Consider the following 14,932-nt stretch of genomic DNA (forward strand, 5'->3'; position numbering starts at 1 on the left):
AGTGTCTCTCCATGTCCTTTGCCCACTTTTTAATGTTTTTTTTTTTCTTGTAAACTTATTTAAGTTTCGTATAGATGCTGGATATCTGACCTTTGTCAGATGCATAGTTTCTAAATGTTTTCTCTCATTTCTTAGGTTGTCTATTCACTCTGTTGATAGTTTCTATTGCTGGAAGCATGAGTTTTAGATTCAGAAATATGTGAGTCTGAGTCCTGGTTCCACCTTTAATGGGCTCTGAGATAAGGGACAAGTTCATTGATGTTTTGGGGTAGAGGGGTAATAGTAACTGATTAAAGGGTCATTGTGAGCATTATATGAGGTGCAGGCATAAAGGTCCCCAGGGCATAGCAGGTTTTTTCCTCTTCATTTTCATCTTCATTTTAAGATGTATATTTTCTCATAAAACAAGGTCACATCAACTGTAACTTGAGGTGTGCAATCTAAGTCTAGCTCCTAAAACTAAAGTCTGTTAGATTTTATACTGATAATGTTTTTTCTTTCTATGTACAGAATAAAGACAAGATGAGATCAAATATTCTTCCCCCTACCTGTCTCTTCCTACCAGTCTTCCCTCCTTTAAGAACATGTATAAATGCCAGGCCTCCCGAAAACCTCCTCAAAGACATAACAAGCCATAGAGGGTTTCTACAACTTGTGTTTTTCCAGGGTATGCCCTCAAGCTCTGGTCCAATAAACCTCAATTGATTCAGAAACTTGAATCAGGCACTCAATTTAGTTAACATGTTGCCAACCATGAGGGGGTCCTCTTAGTGGAGTTTAGAACCTTTGACCTGCAGTGCTGCTTCTATTGTTCATGCTAAGTACCATCTATAGAACGTGAGTTCTGACCCATTGTGTGACTTTCGGAGAATTCGATCCTACTTTCTCTTGAGGTCCCTGCTTTCTCCGATTTTTTATGTTTGAGATCTGAGTTTTGTTTCTTCATGGAACTCCTCTCCCCATGGAGCCTTGCTCACTTCCTAAAAGAAACATGAGTTTCATGCTCCTGTCACAATGGAGAGTAGACTACAGCTTGGCCTGCTCAACTAAGGAGCTGCTTTGGGGTTTTGTTTTAGAATTTGGTAGCTGCAGGATAAGACTTAATACGACTTCATTCTAACCTCTCCTTATGCTTACAGTGTTCAACAGTATGTAAATAGTGCAATCGCTATTTGTGGTTTTTGATTTTAATCATTCTTCCTTTGGATTTGACCAACTCTTCACCCTGTCTAATGCTCAAAATCCTTTCACTTGGTCTAATCCAAATCTGTCAGGAGCTCTACATTATGGTGAAGCAGGCCTTTAAATTGGCTAAAGTTCTGTAACTGGAGAACATCCAATTCCACCTCTGGAAACACCTGTTAGTTGAAGAAAATAAGAATATTTTTAACCCATGATATATTCCTTTGACAAATTTTCACGTGTCTCTCAGAGGGCCAGCAAATAGAAGTGGCCCTGCACAGTTGCCTCTTGTGGAAAAAAATCTACATCATAGAGAATCATTAGTAATGCAGGCATGTCTTCCTTTATCTGGATCTGGGAGAAATGGACTGAATCTGATACTTTAAAGATAAAAAAATTTAGCATTGATTTTTCTCTGAGGGCTGCTACCTGCAAGGTTTCACTGACACAAGACCAGCTTTGCTAACTGAACTTCCTTTCTTTCTCCCACGACCTGTATTACCACTAAAACCTGATTTACTGCCATAACCTCGTTTTGGACATGCAGAAATGCAGAAAAATAATCAGCCAGTTAAAGGGTAAAAATGTATTCGTCTCAAGTTTCCTGGCTTCTTTCTGTGCATTCTTTCCAGTTGGAGGTTAAAAATCACTGTTTCTTCCACCAAATTTTGATCAATGGGAGAAGATTTGTGTTGGACTAGTCTTGGTGTATTAATTCTGGTGTACTTTTTAGTGATGTTGGGGTACGAATATTTTGATTGCTTAGTCTATTTCCTCCCAGGAATAGTCTTTTCCTTTATCTCTTTCTTTCAGTATTGTTCATAAAGGGAGGTACTGGATAAACTTTTCTCTCATCTTGTCATATGTCCTTGAGGGCTTGATTTGTGACCGAGTCAGAGCACTCACTCTTGGTCTCCACCATTAGGGGGACGAATCATTTTTGAGTCACATTAGTTGACCAGCCTTAACATGGCTGAGAACCTGAGGGTTTTTTATTTTTTCTTTTGTTTTCCAAATGTGTCAAGCTCCCAGGAGGGTTTGTCATAAGACATCCCATCCATCATGGCCTTTTGTCATCCCAAGTCTTATTGCTTGGATAGGGCAGTGGCAACAAGAGCCTTTTGCTTTCCTAAGCCTATTCCTGAGAGTATATAGTTTATTTTGTTGAGGTGGGGGAAAAGATCATTGGGACTGGTTTTAAAATTTGTATCATTTTTTTTAAGATTGCACTTTTAAGTTCTGGGATACATGTGCAGAACCTGCAGGTTTGTTACGTAGGTATACACGTGCCACGGTGTTTTGTTGCACCCATTAGCCCATCATCTACATTAGGTATTTCTCCTAATGCTATCCCTCCCCAGGCCCTCACCCCTCAACAGGCCCCAGTGTATGATGTGCCCTTCCCTGTGTCCATGTGTTCTCATTGTTCAACTCCCACGTATGAGTGAGAACATTCGGTGTTTGATTTTCTGTTCCTGTGTTAGTTTGCTGAGAATGATGGTTTCCAGTTTCATCCATGTCCTTGCAAAGGACATGAACTCATCCTTTATTATGGCTGCATCAAATTCCATGGTGTATATGTACCACATTTTCTTTATTCAGTCTATCATTGATAGGCATTTCGGTTGGTTCCAATTCTTTGCTATTGTGAATAGTGCCACAATAAACATATGTGTGCATGTGTCTTTATAGTAGAATGATCTTTAATCTTTTGGATATATACCCAGTAATGGGATTACTGAGTCAAATGGTATCTCTCCTTCTAGATCCTTGAGGAATCGCCACACTGTCTTCCACAATGGTTGAACTAATTTACACTCTCACCAACAGTGTAAAAGTACTCCTATTTCTCCACATCCTCTCCAGCATCTGTTGTTTCCTGACCTTTTAATGATCACCACTCTAACTGGTGTGAGATGGTATCTCATTGTGGTTTTGATTTGCATGTCTCCAACGACCAGTGATGATGACCTTTTTTTCATATGTTTGTTGGTCACATAAACGTCTTATTTTGAGAAGTGTCTGTTCATCTGCTTTGCCCACTTTTTGATGTTTTTTTTTTTCTTGTAAATTCGTTTAAGTTTCTTGTAGATTCCGGATATTAGCCTTTTGTCAGATGTGTAAGTTAAACCTTGCAAGCTGAAACTAGACGACTTATATAAACCTCTGGAGAAATCATAGCAAGTTACACATAAACAATCTTTGTGCCTGCTGATGAGTAGACTACATAAAAGGTACACAGGAACACTGGGTTCAGACTGCAATTCAGAAAATTGTGTCATATTGCCATTGCAATTGGAAGATGCTTCAGAAACTCTAGAAAACCTAGTCTATAGACTGCCCCAGACATTACAGGTGAGCCAACATACAAGTGAAAGGTTTAGAGTGATGTTTGTCAAACAAATTGCTCTAATTGAAGCAGCAGTTGTGTGGCTTTAATAAGGTTTCAAGACTATACTGTCCCTTTGTTACTGTGACTTCCCTTTGCCCTTTTCTGATTTGTCTTCATCCCCTTATCCATAGGACATGATTTCTTAAGAATGAGCCTTCCTAGTCATGTAAGATCAGATGAAACATACAGCCACAGGGGTCTTCTACAATGCCCTCTCTGAGAGCTTTTGAAGAATTGTGGGGCTAGGTGTGCTTGCACAGGCCTGTAATCCCAGCCTGAGAGTCCAAGGCAGGAGGACCACTTGAAACCAGGAGTTTAAGACTAGCCTAAGCAACAAAGGGAGATCACGGCTTTACAAAACAAAATAAATCAAATTAGCCAGGTGCAGTGGTGCATGCCTATAGTCTCAGACACCTTGGAGGCTAAGGTGGGAGGACTGCTTCAGTCCAGGAGTTCAAGGCTGCAGTGAGTACACTCTAATCTAGGCGACAGAGCAAAATTGTGTCTCTTAAAAAAAAAGAAGAAGAAGAAGAAGGAAAAAAAGAACGGGGTAAACAGGATAGCCAAAGATCTCAGGCATCTCCAGATGATTCCCTGAAGAAATTGCTTTTTCTTGGCTTCAAACCTTTCAAGATGTATATTTCTTTGTAAAAGAAAGACATGCTGATTGTAACTTTAGGTGAACAATCAAAATCTAGCTCCTAAATCTGAAGTATTTTAACTCTCATTCTGATAATATTTATTTTCTGAGGCACAGAAGAAAGACAAGATTAGATCAATTGTTTTCCTGCCCACTCCATCTCTTCCTACCTGCCTTCTCTCTTTTAATCAAATGTATAAATACTAAGCCTCCTGAAACCTCTTCAGAGAGAACACAAGCCACCGAAGTTTTTTGAAACTCATGTTTTCCCAGGGTGCAGCGTCAAGCTCTGGGTCAATAAAACTCGATTGTTCAAGACTCTTGCCTCAGTTAGTCATTCTGGATAACCACCATGAGTCCTGCAAAACCCTTCAGTAATCTGTTGCCTGCCTACTTGATGTGTACCTAGGTGAGTCAGGTCTTCATGAGTCAAACACTCTTCTTCCATTTCTGCCTTTCCCAGCCCTACCACTCAGTGCTGTGTGCTCTGATCTGACCCCAGCTCTCAGGTTGTTTGTATTGGTCTAAGAAAGCAAGACCAGGAAGGGCAGGTTGAGAAGGAAGTAAGAGGTCAACAGCCATGGAACGTGGCAAGTGGGGCTGTCATCGCTCAAAGCCACACTCCCTGGGTGCATTTTATGAATTCTGGATTTGGAATCTTTTCCCTGTGTGTCTATCTAGAAACTCACCCTCCTCCTACTTTCTTCTCTTTATATTTTCTGTTTCTAGTGCACTTGTTTATCTCCAGAGAATGGCCATGCAAACAGTTGACAATAGAATAAAAAATGACCTTTTGTGAGACTTGGAACCTGGCCTTTCTTTTTTCCAAAAAAGATTGAAGTTTCTAAAAGCTAGCTTTTATGCAGGGCTGTGCAGTTGTGAGTGTAGTGTTAGGGAACAGGTGCATAAGTGAAGGATGAGACGGAAAACAAAATGCTGGCTGTCAAATCCTGAAAGTAAATGGGACAAAAATCAGTTTTGAAGGTGGATGTCATTCAGGAGACCTTGAAAATCTTAGAGTGCCCTCTTACCAGATGAAGTGGAGGATGAGGTTAAATTATAGAGTTAAGTGACAGTGGGCACATACTTCTCTGCCACAGTTTTTTTTTTTTTAATCTGTAAAAATGGAGATGGTGGTTCTTAGGATTTTTTTCAGGACTGTAGATGCATGAAAAGCTCTTAGGATAGTGCTTGTTGCATAGTGAGGGCTGCATCAGTGTGTGAGCTATTATAATTATGGGAATAGGCAAAAGTGCCACCCTGGTCATCCAGAGTGTGGAGGTAGTTTCCAGTCAGGGTCCAGGCAGGCCAGCCGGAGATAAAGCTGGTTAATGGGGAAGCTTAACTTCCAGGAGTAGAAGAATTTAGGAGGAGTAACTCATGCACAACATTCTGTAAACATTCCTTTACCCAACAGTAGGAATGCTTAGAGTGGGTGTGACTTCCGTGAAAATCATTATCTCCTGGGAATCTAAGAATGTGTCCTAGAGTTGAATAGCTTTGATGTAAGCCAAACCCAGAAATGGGCTTCAGGGCTGCCTTGCAGATAGCATTCATCTTGAAAAAGAAAACATTCATCTTGCTCAAGGTTTAGCCTCTTCCGGCCCAGGCCATTATTTTTGTTTTTGTACTATCCTAATTTTTAAGGTGTATGGAGAAAGACTGCAGAATGAAATAATGAAGTGCATGTATGAAATAACAGGGTTGAATTGAGACTGGTGTGTGTAAGTTAAGAGAAATCGTGTATAAATTGTGTGTGAATATAAAAAGGATTTCTTGTTGCAAACAGACCTCTCTATATAAATAATACTCATTGCCTTGAGTGGATAGCAGATTCTATCACAAGAACACACCATCAGAGTCATGAGAGAATGGGTAGTGTGGCTTCTTCAATTGGCAGGTTAGACTGAGAAAGTTACTGAAGAGTAAGGAGTTGAAGGAGAAGATGAGTGAGGACAAGAAAATGGGATGGTGAAGGGAAAGAAATGAAAAGAATGTTTACCGAGGGCTCATCAGATACCAGGCTCTGTGACTAATGTCTTACACACGTCAATTTACTCTTCCACTGTCATTTTCTGATGCAGTAAGAGTCAGCCTTACACTTCAGATGAGGAGAGAAGCTGAGGGAGGTCAAACGAGTGTCCTAGGGTCATCCAGCCCCTTCATAGCCGAGTTAGTATGTTTCACTGTGGTTTGTGTAGACAGAAAAGTAAGACATGGAAGGAAGGCAAAACATATTTTTATTGTGGGGAATGTTTGTGAAAGTGACCTGTATGAGACAGAATAATGGCCTCTTAGAAACGTCCACATCTGGGCTGGGTACAGTGGTTCATGCCTTTAATCCAAGCACTTTGGGAGAATGAGATAGGCAAATCATGAGGTCTGGCGTTCGAGACCAGCCTGGCCAACATGGTGAAACCCTGTTTCTACTAAAAATGCAAAAATTAGCTGAGCGTGGTGGCAGGCGCCTGTAATCCCAGCTACTTGGGAGGGTAAGGCAGGAGAATCATTTGAACCTGGAAGGTGGAGGTTGCAGTGAGCTGAGATCACCCCACTGTACTCCAGCTGTGGCAACATGAGTGAAACTCTCTCTCTCAAAAAAAAAAAAAAAAAAAAAAAAAAAAAAAAAAAAAAAAAAATTCCGCATCCTAACACTTGGAACACATACATTAATTTTCTTGGAAAAAGCACTGTTCAACAGTGATGCAGTTGATTATCTTCAGATGGAAAGCTTATTCTGGATTATCTGAGTGGCTCCCAATGTCATCATAAAGGTCCTTGTAAGTGAAAGAGAAAGGCAGTAGGGTCAGGGTGAGAATGATACAGCCTGAGAGACTCCTCTGCACATTGCTTGCTGTGAACATGTGTGACAAAACAAAATTACAACTAATTTAGTTATATATGGAATTGGCTTTTATTTGTCATTTATGATTTGGGACAGCTCTCCCTCTACAGACACAGTGATGACTCCTCCTAGGCAATACAATAACATAACAGTGGGTTTTGTCAAATGCGGATCAGTAAACAAAGCCATAGAGATAAGTTGATTGGTTAACATCAGAGTGCTTCAGGTCACTTTTTTTGGTAAATGTTAAAGCAGAGGGGACTTCCTTATTATGCTCACTCAGGTAGACTGGAATCTTCTTTTTACAGAAAAATATGATCTGTTTTGAGAGCTATCTGCTTCCTTAAATTTTCAGTGGGAGTATATGACATCTAGCATGTGTGGTTCTTTTTTGGAGTGTCTGTACTCTCACTTAGGTGAGAATATGACCAAAACTTAAAGAATTACCATTAGTCTCAATAACCGTAATTTTCTTTTTTTTTAAAATTTCCTTTGTCTTTAAAATTTTTTTTTATACTTCATGTTCTAGGGTACATGTGTGCAACGTGCAGGTTTGTTATATATGTATACATGTGCCATGTTGGTGTGATGCACCCGTTAACTCATCATTTACCTAATATATCTCCTAATGCTCCCTCCACCCACCCCACAACAGACCCCGGTGTGTGATGTTCCCCGTCGTGTGTCCAAGTGTTCTCATTGTTCAATTCCTACCTATGAATGGGAACATGCGGTGTTTGGTTTTCTGTTCTTGTAATAGTTTGCTGAGAATGATAGTTTCCAGCTGAATCCATGTCCCTACAAACTCATCCTTTTTTTTTTTTTTTTAATACTTTAAGTTGTAGGGTACCTGTGCACAATGTGCAGGTTTGTTCTGTTCCAATTAGGTCAGTGGTCCATGTTTAACTACCAGGCCCAGGGTGCGGTGCCGGGCTGTCTGCCTGTGGATTTCATTTCTGCCTTTTAGTTTTTACTTCTTCTTTCTTTGGAGGCAGAAATTGGGCATAAGACAATATGTGGGGTGATCTCCTACCTTATTGTTATCTCTGATTACTGTGGATGTTAACTTTGATCACTGGGCTAAAGTTCCTCCACTGCAAAATGACACTTTTCCTTGAAAGCATTTATAAACAACCAATCCCTGGACAACACCGCACATCAGCCAAATCAGATACACTTGAGGGATGGTACAGGCATTGGTAGGCTTTAAATGCCCTATAAGTGAGTCTAATCAGTATCCAGAATTGTAAACCTATGGCTTAGACAGTGAAGATTAGAATCCTGAAAATCAGCTAGGAGACCATTCCTAAGGCTTCTCTTTAAAAAAAAAAAAAATCTAATTCTAAACAAAAGCAAATACATGTGGATTTTGGCATGGACATATGGTAGAGAAATAGAGGAAAAATAGAAATCACCTGATGGGGAAAGAGATGAGTGAGTAGACTGCAGTCCAATTTGGAGAAAAAAAAAAAACAAAACGCACAATCAGGTGTGATGACACTTGCTTATAATTCCAGCATTTTGGGAGGGAAAGTGGGTAGATCACTTGAGCCCAGAAGTTGGAGACCAGCCTGGGATATCACCAGCCTGGGTGAAACCCCATCTCTAGAGAAACAAACACAAAAAATTAGTTAGGCATGGTGGCATATGCCTGCGATTCCAGCTACTCAGGAGACTGAGACAAGAGTATTGCTTGAGCTTACAAGGTTGAGGCTGCAGTCAATTATGAACTCGCCACTGCACTTCAGCCTGGGTATAAGAGTGACACATTCTCTCTTAAAAAAAAAAAAAAAAAAAAAAAAAAAAAAAAAAAAAAAACAGTAAAAATAATGTTCTAAGGTCACATCTAGTACAAAAACTACATCTTGTTCTGTGATGTTTAGGTGCCATAATTAAAATAGAACATGGAGGTGTTTCCATATGAATAGCTGAAAGATTCTCTACTTTTAATGCAACTGTATTGTATTCTATTGTGTAGATATAAGGTAATCTGTTGAATTAGCATCGTGCTGGTGAAAGTCTAGGTTGTTCCCAATATTTTGCTGTTAGACAAACAATACAGTGAATAACCCTGATTAGGCGTCATTTTTCAAGACTGGTAGTGTGATAAATTTTTCCCAGTAAAGTTTGGAAGGCAAAAATATATAATTTTTAAATTTTCATATGCATCGAGAAATTTTACTCTACAAGGTTTGTACATATTTTTATGTTCCAGAAAAAGTAGGGGAGGGTAATATCACCTCAGTTGCTCTCACACAAATGTCCTGAGTGACAGGACCTTTAGGGACGCAGGCACACAGCCATATCCCTGGTGCCCACACAGGGCAGGGGCATCTGGATCCTGGGAAGCTCCAGGAAAGGCGAGGATCCCTTCTAGAGGACACCCTGCTGAGGATTAGAAAGGGGTCAAGGAAGTCTAGAGATTACAGCAGGTCTTAAACTAAGGGAAAGTTCAAGCGGAGGGCACAAAGTTTCAAGGAGCAAGCTGAGGTGAGAAAGTGGTAGAGACTGATGGAAGAAAAAGGTAAAAATCTCCAGGGAAGCTAGGGGAGGCATATCAGGGCTCTCCACTCAACTTCAGCATTGAACTTTGTAGTGGTCATGCTGGTGGGGCTCTGCGAGCTTCAGAATGTTCAGCACTATCTGGGGACTCTACCCAATCAAGGCCAGCAGCACTCCCTCCCCCAGCTCTGACAACCAGTAATGTCTCCAGACTTTGCCAAATGCTTTTCTGAGCGCAAAAATTGCCCCTGGTAGAAGCATTAATCTACACTAATCTACAAAAGCAAATCACCACTAAAATCTATCACCTCTTGGTAGCAAAATTACAAGTGTGAGAGGGGTAAAATGGAGGTCTTCAATATCTATTGAAATGACTTTTACTTAATCAGCAATTTGATGTCCCAGAAAACATGTTTAGAGGTGATGCCACATGGCTGCCTGTACCTCACAGCAGGAAGAGTGTGGGTTACCCAAGGGTCTGTAACCATGAACTGGAAATGTCTGTAAATGTGAAAGGGAATGACACACACTGGGTTATGTTAAAAAATTGATGTAGGGAATTCTGTAGACATTGGGATAAAAAAATACACAATGTAAACCCAAACCCCATTCTGATTCTTTCACCATCTTAGGGCAATCTTGTCTATCTTTGAATGGTAGTATAGGGATTTTTGTATATTTTCAAAACTGCATACTGTTGAATCATTTTTAAAATAGGAATAAATCCCAAACTGGATGAAGTAATTGGACACTGCTGGAGTCTCACTTTTGACCAGGAGAGCTGACAACATCCTGCTCCCCCTGGCCTGGACACTGTCTGGCTCAGGGGACTAAATGCTCTCTTATTATGGAGAAAGAAGATGTTTCGAACATTCATCATTCACCCATTCACCTCTCACACCCGTTGACCTCTCAAACCTCTTCCCCACTCCTGGATTTCATTCTCAATTTACTGAGCTCCATTTCTGTCCCTCATCCATTCCAACATGTGGTGGGTCCAGGTGGTGGCTTCTGCCCATGGTTTTGTAAAAAACAAAAATAAAAATAAAAAAGACTTTCAAAACTGCTTTGCCTGACACCCCCTTAAACTGACTTCCACCTGCAACACTATGATCATATCCACAGAATTTCAACACTTTTTCTGATAGTCAAATGCTTTCGATCTCTCATTAGGAAATGTGACTCTCTCCACCCTGCATAAACATTTCCCAGTAGAAATGAACACAGAGATACTGCCTGTGTGTTCCCAAAGGAAATGGTTTCTATAAGAACATGTGAAAGCTGCAATTATAGAAAAGACCAACTAAAACATATATTATGTAGATGATTCTCACCATTCCTTTAAGAGATACATTGTAAAACATGACATTAATAATTATTCTAGAAGAATAAAGCATGCATACTGTATTCTTAAATTAATTTTAATAAGGTGGTTCCTCCCATGTGCCCAGGCTGGGCCTCTGAACAAAATTCTCCATCTTCAGTGGCAATGCCTGAGAGGATGACATGGACTTAGGCCTGATATGCAGCCATCCCTGTCCACCCTGTCCCTGCTGCAGGACAGTACCAGCCCAGGGCCCAAATCTCCTGCTGAAGAGCTGAGAGAGAAAATGGAATATCCAAAGAATCTTACCTTTCTCCAGTACACTGGAATGGGTACCAGTGCAGTCCATTTGCCCCTGAGGACACCCACCTGTTGGTCTTTGGCTTCTAAGAGTCAGACCTCACTGGCTTCTCGGGGTCTCAGCTGCTTTCACTCTGCTGAGCCCTGCTCTTTCCCATGGGGATCACTCCTCTGCAAGGCATGTCCTCCAGCTCCAGCTGACAGGTCAGCCAAACCAGAACCAAGAGAATGAACAAAGATTTCTATATCTAGTATGTCAAACAGAGATCCAAACTGTACCAAAAATAAAGAAGTAGAGATGAACACAACTCCTCTGACAACACTGTGTTCCAAAGCAATGTCTTCTCATTAAGGAGCTCACTGTCCCTCAAATAATGGTGCAGAAATAACTAGGTAGCGACATGCAAGACAATAAATGTAGAGAACTATACTTCCAACCATATCAAACAATTATCTAAAAATGGATCAGTGAGTTAATTATAAGATCTATAACCATAAAAACATCTTAGAAAAAGACATAGGGGTAAAACTTAATGACCTCAAGTGTGCCATGGATTCTCAGGGATGACCCAAATGCATGAGAAACAAAAAAGAAAAATAGATAAATTGGGCTAAAGATGCAAGGCTTTTGTGCATCAAAGATATTATCAAGAAAATAAAAAGACCAAACACAGAATGACACATAATAGTTGCAAATGACATAGACAATGATTTCATGCCCAGAATAGATAAAGAACTGCTACAACTGGATAACAAAAGGACAAACCACCAATTTATATAAATGGGCAAAGGACGCAAATAGACATTTCCTCAAAGAAGATATGCAAATCATCAAGAGGGACATGAAAAGAAACTCAACATCATAGTCATTAGCAAAATACAAAGTGAAAGCCACAAGGAGATACCACACTACACCTACAAATATGGCTACCATTCTTTTAAAATGTTAAATAACAAGTGAAAGGCTTATGTAGAATTTGGAATCCTCATACATTACTGGTGAGATTAGAAAAAGGTACAGCTACTAGGAGAAACAGATGTGCTGTTCCTCAAGAAGATAATCATAGAATTCTCATATAAAAGAGCACCCATTCCTAGATATGTACCCAAAAAACTGAACCAGGGACTCAAATAGGTACTTGCATGGGACTGTTGATTGCAGCATTACTCATAAAAAATAAAATATGAAAACAATCCAAGTGTTCATCAACACATCAATAAACAAATGTGGTGACACATACAACAGGATGTAAATCTGCCATAAAAAGGAAGGAAGCTCTGACATCCGCTGGGACATGCATCGACTTTGGAAACACTATGCTAAGTGAAATATGTCAGAAACTAAATAACATATATATATATATATATAATTTCATGTACATGAAACATCTAGAATAGGCAAATTCATAGAGATAGAGTAGAGACGATCAAGGTCTAGGGTGGAAAATACAGGGAGTTATTGTTTCAATGATACAAAGTTTCAGTTTAAAATGACAAAAATTTTCTATGAAAAACAATGGTGATGGGAACTTAACACTGTGTATGTGGCTAATTCCACTTGATTGCACATTTTAAAGTGGTTAAAATAGCACATAATTCACAGAACTGTGAAAAATCTATTTCTATTATTTAATTCACCGAGGCTAAGTTGTTTGTTTTAGCAGCTAAAGCCCATGAATACATCATCTGACCCAGTGTTTCCATGAAACGTATCACTTTTTCAATCAAGTTAGCTGGAAGCTCCCAAGCCCATGTGCAGTGCTCAGCCCCAGACATCACTGCCCCCAGGGTACACACAGTGCCGCCTACTGCACATACACACAAACTCACAGAAGGTGACAAAAATCTGCGTTCGGGACATCCGATTGTGAAAGAGGGAGAACAGTCAACGTGGAGCCACAGGGAATGGGACTCACGGGGCTGGAAGGTGATGGAGCTGTAACATAACATATGTGTGACCTCGCGTGAAATGTGCAGATCCTTGTGGAATAAAACACGCAGCCTGGCAGGGACTTCGGCCACCCACACTTCCCTTCCAGTCCACCAGAGGGCGGCAGAGTCCCTCCAGCCTGGAGCCTTCCCAGGGGATGCCGACGTCCCTCAGCAGAACCCATAGCCAAGCAGGGTCCACCCTCACCAGGGTCACCTCGGCCCAAGACCTCAACGTCCTCCATGCTCCCCACATGGACTCTGTCAGCTCCTCCCTGACCTGGTGGCCGCCAGCCTAACACCACTCCCTCTGCAGGCAGCTCCTGCCCCACACACCTGCTCCTTCCCTGGGCTCAGCTAAAAAGACATCTCCCAGGGCAGCCCTGGTGCACGCGAAGCCACATTGCGCGCTTTCCCCTCGTGACCTCCCTCCATCCTCATCAACTCTTTCTGTCACTGCTCCCTAAATGCCCGCCCCTGCTCCATGTGTCCTGTTCTCTGGGGCATCCCAGGCCAAGCCTAGCGCTGACACAGAAAAGCGGCTGCCTGAGGGTCCACAGCCTCCCTGGGAATCAGTCAGGCACCCTGTGACCTGCCTGCCCGCTGCACCCCGTGGGGCTCAGAGCCCGTGTGATGGTCACACACAGGCACCATCCAGGATGTGGCCACCTACCCCCGGTTGTCCCTTGGGAAGACAGAACTCTCCTGTGTCCCTGCAGCGAGAAGGGGGTATTACTGCTCTTTGCTCCCAGAACACAACTCACCCTCACCTGCCCTCTCAGGGGTGAGCAACGTCCCTCCAAACAGTATCTCTGGCGACAGCCTGTTACTCCTCTACAGAGAGTAGCTTCGCCAATTCAAAACCCTTAGGACAGACCCCTGGCTATGTCAGCACATGGAGGGCTGAGCCCATCATGATCACGGAGTAAGTCGGGATGAATATCTCCAGCTCTTAACCCCTGCTCTGTCCCAGGCTCCCCTTCCTGTGTCTCAATGAGCCATGTTCCACGGGGTTCCTCGGTAACTCCCCACTTCCTCCTGCACCACCATGGGGAAGTGTACTGTGCTGACCACAGTACAGTCAGCTGGGCACAGAAGAGAGGACACAAAAGATGGTCAGGAAGAAATGAGAAACCCTGAGCCCCAGCTCAGCCACCAGTCCCCAGGGAGCAATAGAGTGACTGAGAACTGTCCTCTGACCATGGGACTCACAGCCCCCTCTGAGAAACCAGCACAGGCCTCTCCTCCCAAGAGGCATGAGAGATTCACCCTGCACACCTCCAGGAAGGACAGTTTACTGTGGGACACCCAGGTCCTGAATGTCCATCCTTGGAAGCTACAGCCAAGCTAGACACAATTAGAGAAAGGAATGGTCCCTGTCACCAGGCAACACACAGCTCACCCACAGCACAATGGGGTGTCCCTGTGACAGGGACCTGGTGCAGCTCCAGCCTCCTGCACTGAAGGGGAGAGCTAGATGGGGATGAAAGAGGGCAAAGGGCACAAATGTGCACCCCGACCCAGACCCATGGGGATAGCAGGAGGTTGAGGTGCAGGACTGTGCTTGCCCAACCTACAGGGTATGTGTGCGACCGTGTGTGTCTGTGTGTGTCTCTTTTGTGTGTGTGTTTGTGTTTCTGCACATAGTGTGCATCGAGGTTTGTTGACAGAATCACTGCTGAAAAAGGCAGAGGCCTCCACAGTTCCCAGGGACCTGACACACAGACAAAAGGAAATAGAGAAGGAGGGACAAGGAGGCAGGACTGAGAGGTGGGGACAGAGGGGTGTCCTGGGCACAGACCCCGCCCATGAGCCTGA

General features: G+C 42.3%; 1 long non-coding RNA gene across 1 annotated transcript; it reads right to left on the minus strand.

Annotated features, from left to right (window-relative positions):
* Positions 1–8,549: 8,549 nt before the first annotated feature.
* On the minus strand, positions 8,550–13,411 carry LOC140711848 (uncharacterized). Its single transcript, XR_012093154.1, has 2 exons — positions 11,255–13,411; positions 8,550–8,834 (listed from the first exon to the last, which is right to left on the minus strand). It is a non-coding gene; the product is annotated as an uncharacterized lncRNA (long non-coding RNA).
* Positions 13,412–14,932: the final 1,521 nt, after the last annotated feature.

This window comes from Chlorocebus sabaeus, chromosome 6 (genome assembly GCF_047675955.1).
Source record: "Chlorocebus sabaeus isolate Y175 chromosome 6, mChlSab1.0.hap1, whole genome shotgun sequence".
NCBI classification, from domain to species: domain Eukaryota; kingdom Metazoa; phylum Chordata; class Mammalia; order Primates; family Cercopithecidae; genus Chlorocebus; species Chlorocebus sabaeus.